The sequence below is a fragment of the Leucopleurus acutus genome (genome assembly GCF_964270905.1).
Source record: "Leucopleurus acutus genome assembly, chromosome: 3".
In the NCBI taxonomy this organism is placed as follows: Eukaryota; Metazoa; Chordata; class Mammalia; order Artiodactyla; family Delphinidae; genus Leucopleurus; species Leucopleurus acutus.
In genome coordinates, this window is record NC_139145.1 from 87,102,369 (window position 1) to 87,114,905 (window position 12,537).

Below are 12,537 nucleotides of genomic sequence, written 5' to 3' on the forward strand. Positions count from 1 at the left end.
AATTGATTCCTGGTTCTTAAACAAGAGCCTGAGGGTTCTGTGTAGTTCATGCCACCTTCCTGGGTAGGAACAACCTATACGATCAACGTTAATATTTACTAAGTTGTTTGAAATGTAGTCTGAGTTTTAAAAATGGGAAAAGTGGGGGGTCTTTAAAATTCTGAAAAATATTTTGTTAGTTTTTCCTTTTTGTATTATTTTGCTAAATTGTTATAGAGAGACATTTTTGCCTTAAGTAATATACTGCTGACCAAAGTTATAATGTCCTACTTAGTGAAGTTTCTTAGTCACCATTAAGATCTGATGAGAACTTCCTACCTCAGCCGTACTATTTGGGATCCTTAAATTATTCTGCAGAAACTCTCTCTGGCCTGAGAGGTGTGTGGCATCCTCTTGTCTCTTCAACCAATGAGACCTTACTAATGCAGATATCTGTCTATAAGCAACTAGCCCTACCCTTTCCAAAAGTCTCTGGATTTCTTCCTTCAGAAGCCATGGACATTTGCCCTCACAGTTGCAATCACTCAGAGTGGAGAACTTACCCCCGGACTGCTTCATCATTAGAAACAAACATTTGACACAGGGTTTCCTTTTGATTTCAGTCCTTAAATGGTATTTTAAATTCTTTCCAGGCATTTAAGCTATGCCCTAGTTCTCTTGTCTATTCTATTTCCATTTTCTTGTTAAAAGACCTCAAGTGTTGCAAATATTATAAGGGGCTTCACTATGTACCACCATTGTGATCGGCCTTTGGCCTCCACAAACAATTCCTCCTCCTGACCTGGAGCAAGGATCCTTCAACCCTGGTATTGCAGTACCCTAGGTTTGGTGCCACTAAAGAATGTCAGAGTTCTTATTTTAGTTTAAATTCACATTTAAGGCAGATGAGGATAGGAATCGGGGAGCTTACAAAATCAACCTTGTCTGGAAAGCAAGCTCTAGCCTAGATTGGATGATGATGACTCACAAGTGAACCGGGGTTATAGCCCAATCTAAATGAGTAAAGAGCACCTGAAGGAAGATGCTTAAATTTTTTAATAAAAATTAGTTGTCTTATAAAATAATAAACATATCAGGCTGGCGTCCTCCCTGAATCTGTGGACACAACACCTTCATCAAAGCCAACAAATTAACTCCATGTGCTGAGCTGCTATGTGTTTAACAAATGTTTATCAAGTGCCTAATCTAGCACAACTGTTAACAAGATCATCAAACTCCCTGGCCTCCTGGAGTGTTCCCTGTATTGAGGAGACTCTATTACACGTTTCTTCCCAAAGCAGCTGGATTCACTGTATGGGAAGGAGTTCATCTTGGCGTGGAGGGTGCCTGTGATTATCCAAACAAGAAACAACCAAAGCAGGGAGAAAGAATAACACGTGCCGAGCCCCCCAAGGTGACTAGCTACCGGCAGCTACCCTCATTCCCCAATGATCTATAGCTGTGTTACTGTATTTATAGGTTGAAGATCTCTTAGGAGGTTATATGCCCTATGGCCCCCAGCAGGTCATGATATCTCACAACCAGAGAATTTGGAAAGATATATTTTTTTTTCCAGAGATGGGGCTGGCCATAATGGAGAGAAGCAAAACTTAAAAGTGTTTCACCTTATTTGTGTTGTATTATTACCTTTGCTTCCTACTCCCTGTGCTCTAAGGCATTTACACATAAGCATCCAGTGTGTTTTTCCCCAGAAAATGGAACATAACGCAGGCAATTCTGAGACATTGCTTTCCTGCTGGCTTTTGTAACCATGCTGGAAAACCAGGGCTAACATACCCTGAAAACTGTCTTACTAAGGGCTGGACAAGGAGTAAGCACCACTGTCAAATTTGCTACACTGTGATTACCATAGAAGCTGAATGAACTAGACAGCAAGGGCACTAAACGCTATGCAGATGCACAGTCGTGTTAGGACAGCCCCTGCCTGACTCAGCAGCAGCACCATGGTACACAGAGGTGCCACACCTACGCATGCCAAGGCTCACTCAGGGAGGGCAGAAATGCTGCACAATCCTTTGGGTTCTTGTCTCCTCGCCACCCCCACTGCTGTATAACGCATTTTTCTCCCCCAAATCAGGTCCTGGAGAAGCCCCTAGAGCTTATTTAATCCTTCTGTAGGTGACACTTTATAAAGAGGAAGCAGAGTAGAAGGCTGCATTAGATGGTGCCTGCCACGGCCACCCTACTTGAAGCATCCCTTCTCATTGTCCAGAGCTGCCGACTCTGCTTGTAAGCTAACACATTTCATAGATTCTAGCTGAATCTATGGGACCCCTGGATCATAGACAAAGGGTTTTATCTCTCATGGTACAGTGGGCAGCATGAGCTACATAATCGCCTAAACAGTTCCCGTTGCCCCCATGTCCCTCACGGACAATGCAGAGCTTGGCCCAGGTGGACGCTGGACACACAGTGAGTCTGTAGCACAGATGAGAAAACTCGAGCTTAGGAAACCCTAGTCTTATAAAGGGACTGCTGGTAAGCCTGCCTAACCTCGCCCTGGAGAAAGACATTATATGTTATCTTGGTCAGGAAACAAATCTGTCCTCCGACCTGGGGGGATGAGGGAGGGATAATATATATCTGTTTTCTAGGATTTTTCTATACAGACTCCAGTACAGAGCAAAGCTGTCAATGCCTCTTGCTCAGAAGACATGAGAAACACAAGAAACCCATGAATTGTCTCCCAACGCCTGTAGACCCTGCTTAAAGGGATGGGATACTGCAGGTCAAGAAATCCCACTCACCCCAGCCACAGCTGATTTGACTGGTGGGGGCATCAGACTCAAGGCCCATCCATTCAGAGGTTGGCCAGTGGCCAGGGGCTAAAGGTTACGCAGGCCAGCAGGTCCTCTCACTAAATTTGCCTATTTTGGTTGGGAAATAGGCAATTCCCAGTAGGAAATGGGAGATGAATTCAGCAAAAGGGTTGTACGAGGAGGGATTAAAGTTGTGAGTAGCCACGATCATGCTGAAGCGATGAGGCAGCAGAAAGTAAGAGCAACTAGAAACTACAAGTGGGAGGAGATATGCGAGAGTGGATTGGGAAGGAAGGCAACTGCAGTGGAGGGCAGGAAGCAGAGCCTCGTTACTGTGGACACTAGAACGGAGAAGCAGTCATAGCTCCTTACTTTTCATCCCCATCTGCTCCCCACACCAAAATGGGCATCCGTGGGCTTCCCTGGTGGCACAGTGGTTGAGAGTCCGCCTGCCGATGCAGGGGACACGGGTTCGTGCCCCGGTCCGGGAAGTTCCCACATGCCGCGGAGCGGCTGGGCCCGTGAGCCATGGCCACTGGGCCTGCGCGTCCAGAGCCTGTGCTCCGCGGTGGGAGAGGTCACAGCAGTGAGAGGCCCGCGTACCGCAAAAAAAAAAAAATGGGCATCCATTACAGTAACACATACACAAGCCATTACTGCAGAGAATTTGAGTGAGTCTTTAGCTGAAAAAGAACTCAGGTTATAAGGAACAGAAGAGGTGCAGAAAGATGTCGTAAGGCAGTAAATTAGCTAACATTTATTGAGTGCATACTATATGCCAGGAACGTTTGTAGGTAGTTCTACATGCATTATCTTAGTTAATCCTAACAAAAATTTTTAGATGTAGACTTCTAATCTCCAAAGGGCATCGAAAGGTTAAGTAGCTGCCCACGGTCACACAGCTAGTGAGTAGGGGAGTCAGGATTCCAATCCAGTGCTCTTCACTGCTTTGTTCTGTTGCATCCTGCGTAGGCAAGTGAGTTAACACTCAAGGTAAGAATAAATGAAGTAAATTTCAGCTTCAGCACTGATAGTTCTCACAGACTGACCTGCAAGTTCAATAGCCTAACCTAACATTTGGACCAAAAACTACTCTGAAGTTGGTAATTACCTTTATCAATCAGTCCAAAGAGGCTGAGAGGAGCCTAAACATATTAAATTGCTTTAGTCTCCTACCTGAAGAAAGCAAAAGATCTCAGCAGCTGCAGAAGTTTATGTTACTTTCCAATCCACTGCAGAGAGAATTCTGCCTCAATCATTCTCTTGTCAGTCCCTGTGGTCCCCACAGTACCAGTGACCATTACCCACATCTCTAAGTAAGAACAATAATGTGGTCAAGGAAGCCTGTTATTTTTCACACCGGTAAGCCCTGGGAAGAAAGCAGGTTGTGATTGAATGGGGATAAATGTCAAGTCCCTACTATTCTTCACCCTAAATCTACTCCACATGGTCTTGTTCTGTCCTAATTAGTCTCTGCCCCAGATAGCTAATCCTTTTGGTTAATGAGTACCCATGGCCTCATCATCTCCAGTTACAGATACCACGGGAAGCTGGGAGAGCATTGCCCAAGCAACTTGGCAGAAGGTGCTTTACTATTCATAGACTGCTGTGCTTAGAATCAATGAAAACTTAACAATTAAATCACCAACATATTACCTCGCCTAAGGAGGAAGCAGCAGCTTGCCCATGATCGTACAACCGGAAAATGCTGGAGCTAGGACTTGAAGCCACGCCTCCTGACCATGCCCCAAACTTCTCTTGCTTTCTGGCCCAGTGTCATCCTCTGGTGAGTCAGGGCAGCAGCAAGATTAGATCAGAAATAGGTTGTATTTACCTCCAAACCTGCTCCGTGCGTAGGTCCTCATCTGCCAGCAGACAAAGTGAGAAAATAATGACAAATAAGCAGATGAAGACTTTTGCTTGTGAATTCCTGTTTTTATTCTTCCATTTTTGGACCTTTTTAAGTTAGGAAAGACTTGGGGTGAGGAGGTGGGGGGAGAGAGAGAGAGAGAGAGAGAGAAAACAGAGTGGCAGAGCGGGGAGCTAGAATGAGACAAAAAATAAAAGCAATGTCAGTGGTTCTCTGGCTTCCAGCACCTGCGGGAATTTCGCAATAGGTGTTCCGCGCTCTTGCAGAGCACAAACGTTAAACTTCTAAGGGGGTTTAAAATACAAATGTCACGAGTTTAAAAAATAAATTTTAATAACATTGCAAAAATACCCGAGAAATTGAAAGAACATATAGCAAATCCCTATATACCCATTATCTGTCTGCAGTGGATATGACAACTTAAGAACTATTAACATTTTACCACATTGACAAAAAATGCTCATATGTATATTTATGTATAGTAGTCGTTACTTTTCCTCAAAAAAGGGCCGTGTCCCTGGGAAAGTTGTTTTGACTTCAACCTCCACTACATGATTCATTCTCAGAGGCCCTTCTAAAACCACATATGTCTCCCACCATCAAGGACCATAAATAGGCTTTGCCTAACTTGTCAACTCTGATCAGTTTGCTGGAGGGAGTACAGTTGAATCCAGGGTCAGAGAGAGAGAGTGCCACGACTGGGAAGGTATGTCCAGCTCCAGTGTGGGAGGGGTGGCTTAGGGGCTGAGAGCCGTGCTTGCTCCCAGCTCTACCTCACTACGCCCTGCGCCCCCCCCCCACCACAGCCCTCTCTGTTCACTGCGGGATGTGCCACAGCTGTTCAGCCCAGCAGCTAGATAAGCTTCCTACCCTGCGAGCTTTAAGAGACTGCGCTGTTGTAATGCTCTGCTCTCAAATCACTGTAAAAGCTGAACTGCACTGCATTCAGGAAGACATGTCTTAAAGGAATTAGTTTATCCTTCTCTGGTTAACTCCCTCTGCAGAAAATTCTACCTCTAACCTCTGGCCTGTTTTCCACCGTAGTTCCTCCCTGGAAAGACTGTGGCAGGCCTCATGCATGGGAAGCAGTGTTTCTTCCGCTCCAGGCAGGAGGTGAGGTGCATTTCATCTCTTCTAGACTGGAGCCTAGCCTGCCTTTGCGTTTCTGACAGCTTGCTTTGCAGGAAGCCCTTTATTACAATGAAAGTACAGGGTGAAATTTTGAGCTTTTTAAGGATAACACTGATTAATCATCCCTAGGAACTGGTGATTGCTTCGTGGTCCTGAAGTAGGAAAACTGCTGGGTAAAAAAAAAAATCACATTGAAGGGAACACTCTGTCTTGTAAATTGAGTAATAGCATTCTCTGGTGTTAAAAGTAAGAGATGATGTACACAGAAGTGAGGATAAGCTTCATTGCACCCAAGGAGAATATTTTTTCTTTTCAAATGGAAATACAAATTTCAGGTTGTTCTGTGTAGACTTTCTTGACCCTGAGAAGAGGGAAGATGAGGGAATATTTACATAATCCAAGTTACAAGGGAAGAGAAAAACACCTCAATCCTGCTTGTTACTCCAGAGGTGAGAGGCACTAGGCTTTTCTACTCTTTCCTCTCCCTCCTTCCCTTCCTTCTTTTACTTCTTTCCTTCATCAGCCAGATTGGCTCAGTTGAAATCCTAAATCCAACCATTTACCAGCTGCGAAATCTTGGGCAGTTTACTTGACCTCCACGTGTGTTGCCTCATCTATACATCAGGGATAGATAGTATTTCTCTTGTAGGGTGGTCATGAGAGTTCACTGAGTCAGTACAATGATACCTGAGTCTGGTCAGGCCCCTAATAACTTTTAGAGCGGAACACTTCTTCCCCACTCCCCATGTTTCCCTCCATGGGGCGGGAACTCCGCTGCTGGGACACTCCCAACCTCTCTCGCTCTCATTTGCTGGGCAGTGGCTTAATCCCGTTAGAATTAGGGCGAGTAAACCGGCGTGCTTGTCTCAGCTTCTCTTCATCTCTTGGAAGCGAGTAGTCGCCTCTGCCCTTCCGAGGGCAGTCCTCGTACGAGACTGGCTCTGGCCCAGCGCTGTAACGGCGGCGCCATCAGGCTAATCCCAGATTCCCTAGTGAGACGCGCAGCGCTGCGCTTTGCGGCAACTGAGGGTCCTGCGCCTTGGCGTTGCTTCCTCAAGGCGTTCCTGGTCCCCCTCCAGGGCCTGGGTCTGGCTGGACAGGCCGTGACGTCTGGGCAGGTATCCCTGTGAACCCCAGACCCGGCATTTGCTCCCTCACCCTCTACGTGCAAGTGGGCACAATGAGCCGTGGCCCGGCTCTGGTCCCAGGAGCATGAGCTGGCCAGCAGCTTTCTCCCGCTGACTAACAATATGTCTTTTGAAAAGTGGACAAGATTAGGCCGCCAGAATCATGCTGATCCGCAGTGCCTCTCACTCACATCAGAAAGGGAGCAAGTTCAGTCTTGGCTTGAGCTGCATGTGTGGGCCTGTGTCACTGAAGCCGCCTGTTCTATGGCACTTAAGGTGGGGGCCAGCAGGTGTCCTTCACCCTGTTCCACTCCCACCGCTGGCACCCAGGGCAGTCACCCACCCCCAGCAGTCACCCACCCCCAGCAGGTCGTCTCTGGGGTGGCAGTGCCATCGTCTCTGAGGACACTGGAGACCATTGCCCCACCACACCAGTGGGACCCTTTCCACCTGTGTCTCCTGCCTCCAGTCGTGGTGACCTCGTGGTACTCTCACAGGCTGGTCTTAAACTGTGCTGGATGAGGGAGGGATCAGCATTCTTGTGCAGAAGGAACTGCTCTCTCCCGCCATCTGACACCCCTTCTCCCTGTTGATGATGTGGAAGGGGTCTACATGGAAAGAGGTCACATTCGAGGAATGAAGTGATTGCAGCCTAAGGAGTTCAAGAGAGGATGTAGTTGGAAGATACGCTGTTCTGTTTATGCCATAAAATTCAGAACAGTACATTTAACGTATCTAGAAGATGAATTATTGTTCCCATTTTCCTGCCTACTCTGGATTAGATTTGCATATGTGGTCATCATCAATGAAGCACAATAACAACCTTTGATGGAGTCTTTGGAAGCCGGTATCCACAGGCCACACTTTGAGCAATACAGTGGCATCAGGAGTAATGATATAACCAGCATTAAATAATGGAAGGAGGAACGTGTAGAGGCAAGAAGACCTATGTTTCAACACAAACATGTTCTGAAAGCCATGGCCTCAAGAGTAATAATGCTATTGCTATCATTTCCTCCTTATGGGCGATATGAAATTAGCCAGGAACGTTGCATATGATAATAAAGAACATGAATAAATGGCTCCTGAACCTGGACGGGAAGAAATCGTGCCGGCATAGTATGAAAAATATTCACATGCATTGATGGATAATAAACAAATATGTAAGTACATCTTCTTTTCTCATTATTGGTTCTAAATCTTGATTGATGAATCACAGTACCTCACATGGGTCCATGAGTTTTATAATATATTTTTAATCAAATTATTTATTGAGACAAGGGCCCAACAAAAATATTTTTGGAGCCTTGCACACCTTAGGGGTTGTCCTGGAGAAAAGCATTTGCTCATAGAAAAAACCTATTCCCCCGTCTTACCTTTATAAGTAACAAAGGTGCTATTTTGGCCACTAACAGCAACCCTTTTGTCTTATTCCTCAGTTTGTTTAGAATTTGGTCAGGAAAGAGGGGTGCTATTTATTCAAGCCCTCTCAAAGCCCTCAATAGTAAGCACTCCAAGTTAGTTATTATCATTTTTTAAGCATTCAGGTTACATTTTGTTAATATTGAGGTAAAACTGACGTATAACATTATATTAGTTTCAGGTATACAACATAATGATTCAGTGTATATATGTATTACAAAATGATCACCACAATAAGTCTAAACATCCATCATCACACATAGTTACAAATTTTTTTCCTTGTCATGAGGACTCTTAATGTTTGCAAATATTTTCTCCCATTCAGTACATTGTCTTTTCATTTTGTTGATGCAAAGCCTTTTTTTTTTTTTTTTGCAGTGGCTTTTTGATTTGACGTAGTCCCACTTGTTTATTTTTGCTTTGTTGCTTTTGCTTTTGGAGTCAGATCTAAAAAATCATTGCTAAAACTGAGTCAAGGAGCTGACCGCTTATGTTTCTTCCAGGAGTTTTATGGTTCCAGTTCTTACACTCAAGTCTTTAATCCATTTTGAGTTAATTTTTGTGTACAGTATAAGATAATGGTCTAGTTTCATTCTTTTGCATGTGGCTGTCCAGTGTTCCCAACACCATTTATTAAAGAGACTGTCCTTTCCATTTGTATATTTTTGGCTCTTTTATCATAAATTAATTGACCATGTATGCATGAGTTTATTTCTGGACTCTCTATTCTGTTTCATTGATCTATTCATGTGTTTTTATGCAAATAAAATACAGTTTTGATTACTTTAGCTTTGTAATATAGTTTGAAGTTAAGGAGCATTATGCTGCCTCCTTTGCTCTTCTTTCTCAAGATTGCTTTAGCTATTCAGGGTCTTTTGTGGTTCCATAAAAATCTTAGGATTGTTTGTTCTATTTCTATGAAAAATGCCATTGGAATTTTGATAGGGATTGCATTGAATCTCTATATTTCTTTCAGTAATGTGGACATTTTAACACTATTAATTCTTTTTTTTTAACATCTTTATTGGAGTATAATTGCTTTACATTGTTGTGTTAGTTTCTGCTGTATAACAAAGTAAATCAGCTACACGTATACTTATATCCCCATATCCCCTCCCTCTTGCGTCTCCCTCCCACCCTCCCTATCCCACCCCTCTAGGTGGTCACAAAGCACCGAGCTGATCTCCCTGTGCTATGTGGCTGCTTTCCACTAGCTATCTGTTTTACATTTGGTAGTGTATATATGTCAGTGCCACTCTCTCACTTCGTCCCAGTTTACCCTTCCCCTCCCTGTGTCCTTAAGTCCATTCTCTACATCTGCATCTTTTTTCCTGTCCTGCCCCTATGTTCTTCAGAACCATTTTGTTTTTTAGATTCCATATATATAACACTATTAATTCTTATAATTCATGATCATGGATGTCTTTTCATTTATTTGTGTCTTCTTCAACTTTTTTCATCAATGTTTATAGTTTTTAGTGTACACCTCCTTGGTTAAATTTATTCCTAGCTATTTTATTATATTCAATGCAATTCTAGATGGCATTATTTTCCTAATTTTTCCTCCTGATAGTTTGTTATTAGAGTATAGAAACACAACAGATTTTTGTATATTGATTTTGTATCTTGCAACTTTATCATTGATTAGTTCTAACAGTTTTTGGTGAAGTCTATAAGGTTTTCTATATGTATTATTATATAATCTGTAAATAATGACAGTTTTACTTTTTCCTTTCTGATTTGGATGCCTTTTATTTCTTTTTCTTGCCTAATTGCTCTGGCTAGGACTTTCAGTACTATGTTGAGTAACAGTAGCGAGAATGGGCATCCTTGTCTTATTTCTGATTTTAGAAGAAAAGCTTGCAGCTTTTTACCATTGAGTAAGGTGTTAGCTGTGGGCTTGTCAAAAATGGCCTTTATTATGTTGAGATACATTCCCTCTATAACTACCTTACTGAGAGTTTTTATCATAAGTGAATACTGAACTTTGTCAAATGCTTTTTCTTCATCGATTGAGATGATTATATGGGTTTTAAGCCTTCATTTTGTTAATGTGGTGTGTCATGTTGATTGATTTATGAATGTTGAACCATCCTTGTATCCCTGGAATAAATCTCATTTGATCATGGTGCATGATTCTTTTAATGTACTGTTGAATTTGGTTTACTAACGTTTTGTTGAGAATTTTGGTGTCTATATTCATTTGGGATATTGGCCTACAATTGTCTTTTCTTGTATTTTTTTTCTGGTTTTGGTATCAGGATAATGCTGGCTTCATTAAATGAGTTTGGAAGTGTTTTCTTTTCTCTCTCTCTTTTTTTTTTTCTTGGAAGAGTTTGAGAAGGTTTGGTATTAATTCTACTTTGAATGTTTGGTGGAATCCCCCAGTGAAGCCATCAGGTTCTGGACTTTTGTTTGTTGAGAGATTTTTGTTTATCAGTTCAGTTTCCTTTCTAGTAATCATTCTATTTAGCTTTTCCATTTCCTTATAATTCAGTCTTGGAAGGTTGTATGTTTCTAGGAATTTATCCATTTCTTCCAGGTTGTCCAATTTGTTGATATATAATTATTTATAGAAGTCTCTTATGATTCCTTGTATTTCTGTGTATCAGTTGTAACATCTCCTGTTTTGTATGTGATTTTTACTTATTTGAGTCCTCTGCCTTTTTCTCTTGATGAGTCTAGCTAAAGGTTTGTCAATTTTGTTTATCATTAAAAGAACCAGTTCTTAGTTTCATTGATCTTTTCTCTTGTCTTTTTAGTCCCTATTTCATTTATTTTCACTCTGTTATATCTTTCCTTCTACTAATTTAGGTCTTTGTTCTTTTTTTCTAGTTACCTGAGATGTAAACTTCATTTATTTGAGGTTATTTTTATTTCTTAAGGTAGATACTTACCACTGTGAACTCTCTTAGAACTGCTTTTGCTGCATCCCACAAATTTTGGTATGTTGTATTTCCATTTTCATTTGTCTAGAGGTATTTTTTTATTTCTCCATTGACCCATTAGTTGCCCAGTAGCATGTTGTTTAATCTCCACATATTTGTGAAATTTCCAGTTTTTTCTTGTAATTGATTTATTGTTTCATGTCACTGTGATCAGAAAAGATGCTTGATATAATTTCAGTCTTTTTAAATATGTTAAGACTTGTTTTGTGGCCAAACATATGATCTATCCTTGAGAATATTCCATGTTTATATTGAGAATATGTAATCTTGAGAATATGAAATCTGCTTCTTTTGGTTGAAATGTTCTGTATGTATCTATTAAGTTTAATGTGTCATTTAAGACTGATATCTATTCATTGATGTAAGTGGGGTATTAAAGTCCCTTATTATTATTATATTGCTGTCCATTTCTTCCTTTAGGTCTATTAATATTTGCTTTATATATTTAAGTGCTCATATATTGAGTGCATAAATATTTGCAAATGTTATATCCTTTTGTTGGATTGACCCCTTTATCATATGTAATGCCCTCCTTTGTCTGTGATTACAGTCTTTGTTTTAAAGTCTGTTTTGTTAGATGTAAGTATAGCCACCCCAACTTTCTTTTGGCTTCCATTTTCTTGGAATATCCTTTTCCATCTCTTCGCTTTTAGTCTGTGTGTGCCCTTACATCTGATATAAGACTGTTATAGGCAGCATATGGATGGGTCTTATTTTTTTAATCCATTCAGCCACTCTATGTCTTTTGATTGAAGAATTTAATCCATTTTTTAAATGTAATTATTGATAGATATGTACTTATCCATGTTTAAAATTGTTTTCTGTTTTTTTATTCTTCTCTTGCTCTCTTCCCCTGTGGTTTGATGACTTTCTTTAGTGGTATGCTTAGATTCCTTTCTCATTATCTTTTGTGCATCTACTATAGATTTTTGCTTTGTGGTTACCATGAGGCTTACATATAACAACATATATTTATAACAGTATATTTTAAATTGATAACAGCTTAAGTCTGAACACATTCCAAATCTCTACATTTTTCTCTCCCCTACCACATTTGATGTTTTAGATGTCAGATTTTACATCTTTTTATCTCATGTATCCCTTAATTATTATAGTTATTTTTACTACTTTGTCTTTTAATTTTCATACTAGTTTTATAAGTGATTAATCCACTACCATCACTATATATTTACTTTTACCAGTCAGATTTATACTTTCATGTTTTCTTGTTATTAATTAGTGTCCTTTCTTTTCATCTTAGAGAAGTACTTTAACATTTC